We start from the raw sequence: 5,351 nt of genomic DNA on the forward strand, positions 1-5,351 counted from the left end.
GCAGCTCAAGCTTCACTCCCTGGATCTGACTTGAGGTCCTCATCCTGGGCACAGCTCCAGATCTGTGACAGACCCAATCAAGGTCAGCAACCTGGGCCCAGCTGGTCGCCCATACACTGAAACACAGAATGTCCTGGCTTGATGTCCGCCCCCTTGGCCTTGTGGGAGATCAGTCGAGGTCTGTTCCCTGAGTCTACCTATAGGTTTGCTAAGGGTAAGCACACTGGGGTCAGCTTGAGAGCGAAACATTGGCTCAAATGGAGGTCCAGAATTGGAGCCAGCTCGAGGTTTGTGCTCTTTGCCTGGCTTGAGGTCCATTCCCTGGGCTTATCTCGAGGTCCGATTACTTCTGCAAGGTCGAGATCCCCTCTGAGGGTCCATTCGAGGTCCATTTCAGGCCCCTTTTAAGCTCATCAACTTTTGTCCAGTTCGGGGTCCACACCATGGATGTCCGCTATAAGTCCGGTTCGAAATCGATCAGGGGCTCTGTTCGCGGGCCACACCATGGCTGCTTGTTCATGACAAATGCTGCTTGGAGCAGTTCAATGCCCTGCTCTTGGCCTGCACCTTGGAACTACTCGAAGTCGACATGCTGGGCCAAATTCAAGGTCACTGTACCGTGCATGGTTGGACGCCTGCATCCTAAGCCAAGCTGGACAACTAGTCCATGACTGTGGTCGAAGTCTGTGTTAAGCCAGGCTCGAGAGTGTTCAAGGCCTGATTGCTGACTTCTCATCACTGTCGATGCCGTGCAAGCTCGGGACAAGGTAGATGAGTAAAAAAGGCAAAGAGATGGAGTAAACTAAGAAACAGAAAAGTCGTCGTATGGGATGAGCTGCAGCGCAGGAGCCATACTCTGCCATGATCCTGGACTAGGAACACTGAAATAGAACGATTGTTTTGTTTGGAGTGACAGCATCACAAGGTTCTTGTACCCCAGCTGTTCACTGACAGATCAAACATTTGGTTGTGGGAATCGAATGCAATATATCCAAGACTTCTGACAGCAGTAAACTATGTCAGATAGTGAGCAGAGTGAAGAGTATAAAAACGTTCCAAGCTGGTTGAGTTAAGTGGAGTGAATGGGGAAATATAGATTAGATTTTTTAGATTATATTACAGTGTGGAAACAGGCCCTTCAGCCCAAGAAGTCCACACCGACCCGCCGAAGCGCAACCTACCCATACCCCTACATTTACCCCTTATCTAACGGTACAGGCAATTTAGCATGGCCAATTCACCTGACCTGCACATCTTTGGACTGTGGGAGGAAACCGGAGCACCCGGAGGAAACCCATGCAGACACAGGGAGAACGTGCAAACTCCACACAGTCAATCGCCTGAGGCAGGAATTGAACCCGGGACTCAGGCGCTGTGAGGCAGCAGTGCTAACCACTGCGCCACCGTGCCGCCCACTTAGTACATAGAACATAGAACAATACAGCACAGAACAGGCCGTTCAGCCCACGATGTTGAGCCGAACATTTTTCCGAGCTAAAGCACCCATGCATGTACCTTTCCAATTGCTGCTTAAAGGTCACCAATGATTCTGCCTCTGCCACTCCCACAGGCAGCGTATTCCATGCCCCCACCACTCTCTGGGTAAAGAACCTCCCCCCTGACATCATCCTTATGCCTTCCACCGAAATATGCGGTAGATGAAGACCACTGTGGATAAAAGCGACGTTTTCCACATTCTGGCAAAAATGGAATGGCTGCCTACCATTTGAAATGGGATTATTGGGGATATATTGAACTATAAAGATACATATTCCGGGGCTAAACCTGTCTCTTTGTCAGTTACTTGGAACAGTCCATTTTACGCAGTTATACTGGCACCATTCCCCACCTTTTCCTCCACTACATTGATGACTGTATCGGCGCCACCTCGTGCTCGCACGAGGAGTTTGGACAGTTCATCAAATTCACGAACACATTCCACTCGACCTTAAATTCACCTGGATTATCTGGGACACCTCACTTCACCTCCCGGTCCAACGTCTCCATCAATGGTGACTGACTGAACAGTGACATCTTCGAAAAACAGACTTACCCTCACAACTGCCTGGACTACACATTCTCCCACCCTTTCTATTGAAAAAACACAATTCCTTATTCCAAAATCCACCGCCTCCACTGCATCCTCTCCGAGGAGGACCAGTTCCATCACAGATGGCCTCCTTCTTCAAAGATCACAATGTCCCCTCCTACGTGTTCGATGATGCCCTCCTGCGCAGCTTATCCACTTTTAGCACCTCTGCCCTCGAACCCCGTCCTTCCAAAATCAATAAGGACAGAACACCCGATCCGCACCTTGCACCCCAACAACCTCGGAACTATCATGCTCAGCCTTTTTCGCCATCTCGAGCCGGAGCCCAACACAGAGATTTAGTTTATCCTCCACCTCTATCCGCATTTCATGAACACAATTCCCTCCTGGTCTCTCTTGTCAGGTCCACGTCACCTTCCCCTGCTACTGCAGTAATTGCAAACCCTGCGCCGATGTCTCCCCTCACCTCCATCCAAGGAGCCTTCCACATCGTTCAAAGTTTTACCTGCTCTTCCACACATGTCATTTACTGTATCTGTTTATCTCAGTGTGGTTCCCTCTACGTTGGGGCGTTAGGACACTTATTTGTAGAACGCATCAAAACACACCTGGGACACCGCATCATCCAAACCCACCAACCAGTGGCTGAACATGTGAATTCCCCCTCCCAATCTGGCAAGACATGCTGGTTCTGTGATTCCTGACCGCCTAACCTCCAGAACCTGGAGGAAGAACGTGTAATCTTCCACCTTGGGACCCTCCGACCAAGGGAACCAATGCCAATTTCATCAGTTTCCTTTTTTTTCTTCTGCCCAAATCCTAATTTCCAACTCAGCACGATCCTCATGAGCTGTCCTACCTGTCCATGTTCCTTGCAACCTATCCGCTCCATACTGCTCTTCGAACTAGCACCATTACTCTACTTCCACCTAACTGAAGCACTCTCAGCTACCTTCCCGCCAGCCCCACCCACTTCCCTTTTATCTCTCCACCTCCCTGGTTCCCAAACCTCATTCCTGATGAACGGCTTTTGACCAAAAGGTCGATTATCATGCTCCTCGTTGGCTGCCTGACCTGCTGTGTTTTTTACAGAATCACACTCTCGACTCTGAAATCTCCGGCATCTGCAGTCTTCACTTTCATTTATGATGCCTGCTCAGCAAGTTCCATTGGCGTATATTTGGTCGATATCCCTCGACACCCTTCCCAAAAATGTACCTATTCAAATGTGTTTCCCATGTTGCTACTCTAACTGCCTCAATCACTTTCTCTGGCAGCATATTCTAATTCTAATTGGATAGCTTACAGTGTGGAAACAGGCCCTCTGGCCCAACAAGTCCACACCGACTCTCCGAAGAGCAACCCAACCAGACCCATCCCTTTGCATTTAACACTACAGGCAATTTAGCGTGCCTAATTCACCTCACCCGCACATTTTTGGACTATGGGAGGAAACCAGAGCACCCAGAGGAAGCCCACGCAGTCACGGGGGAATGTGCAAACTCCACACAGACAGTTGCCTCAAGTGGGAATTGAACACGGGTCTCTAGCGCTGTGACACAGCAGTGCTAACCACGATTCCACCATGCTGCCAAGTGCCTGCGTGAAAACGTTGCCTCTCCGTCTGTCCTAACTCTTTACGTCTCACCTTAAATCTATGCCCTCTAAATTTCAATTCCCCATCCTCAATCAAAAAAAGCATGTGTACATTCATCCGACCTATGCCTGCCGTGATGTTACTCCCCTCAAAAATTCACCCTTCATTGTTCTATGTTACATGGAGTAAGTGTTATCCTTGTGTCAATGCCTCCTCACAACTCCAGCCGACCAATTCTTCAAAAAATCTTCTAAATCTTCTTCGTTGTTTTTCTAGTTTAACTTTGTGTTTCCCAAAAAAGAATGAACATACCTGCATACAATACTTCAAGTGTGGCCTCACTAGAGACAACCGTAATATAACATTCCAACTTCTTTACTCAATGCCTCAAATGATGAAAGCCAGCATGCTAAGTGCCTTCTTCGCGAGCCTGTCTTCGTGTGATGCTGCTTTCAATGGACTATGCACTTGTAGACTTTGGTCCCTCTGTTCCACAACAGTTCTCAGGATCTTATCATTTACTGAAAGTGTCCTACTTACAAAACAGAACAATTTACACTTGCATGTATTGAAATGCATTTGACAATTCTCAGTGCACTTCTCCATCTGATAAGTATTTCTCCGTAAATTGTGATAACCGTCCTCACGATCAATGACACCTCGTAATTGTGCATCATCCACAAACTTTCTAATCATGCCTTGTACATTCAAATCCAGAGAATTTATGTAAGTAGCAAATCACAAAGATCCCAGTACTGGTCACTATGGCACATCACCAGTCACAAGCCTTTAGCCGAGAAACAAGCTTCAACCATCAGCCTCCGCTTTCTGTCATCAAAACAATTTTCAATCCAATTTGTTGGCTCTCTTGTTATCCTTCATGACATGCCTGTCATGCAGAACCTTTTCAAAGGTGTTCCTAAAATCCATATCGGCAACATCTGCTGTCCCACCCTCATCAATCCTCTTGGATACCTACTGAAAATATTCAGAAATTTGTCATGCCTGAATTCCCATGATTACATCCATGCTAATTATTCTTAATCAGACCTTGACTCAGAGCCACAATATTCTTTCTGTCAGTATCGTCTCGAACAACTTGCTACCAGTGATGTTCGGCTCACTGACATGTCATTCTCTGACATGTCTTTGCTTCATTTCTGAAACAATGTAACAACATTAGATGCCCTCCGTCTTCCGGAACTTCACCAGTGGCGAAACATGGATCAAAATCTCTGCAAGGGCCGCTACAATGTTTTTCCCTAGCCTCTCACAAAGTCTGAGAATGGACTTGATCATACCTAGTGGATCTATCGAATTTAATTCGCTTAATGGCTCCAAACACCTCCTCTCTGGTAGTCTGCCTTCGGTTTTGACAATCCCCATTTTTTCCCAGTTTCCTTCATATTCATGATTATCAACCTGTGGATCCACAAATAGACTGTCATGTTGATTTTAAGAGTATCTATTATCTCCTTCGACACATAAAGATAATCCTGAGATTTTCTTTGAATTTATCTGCAAGATCGATCTCATACCTTCTTTTGCGCTTCTGAATTCCCTCACAAAATTTTGCTCCTTTACTTTTTATAATCCTTTGGTGATTTGTTTTAGCTTAAAACCAATAGCATGCTGCCTTAGCTTTCTGAGTCAGAGCCACAATATCCCTCGTCAGCCATGCATCCCTAAAGCTGACACCTTTTG

Source organism: Chiloscyllium plagiosum, unplaced genomic scaffold (assembly GCF_037043375.1).
Source record: "Chiloscyllium plagiosum isolate Xiang-an unplaced genomic scaffold, Cpla_swu_hap1 HiC_scaffold_51, whole genome shotgun sequence".
NCBI classification, from domain to species: Eukaryota; Metazoa; Chordata; class Chondrichthyes; order Orectolobiformes; family Hemiscylliidae; genus Chiloscyllium; species Chiloscyllium plagiosum.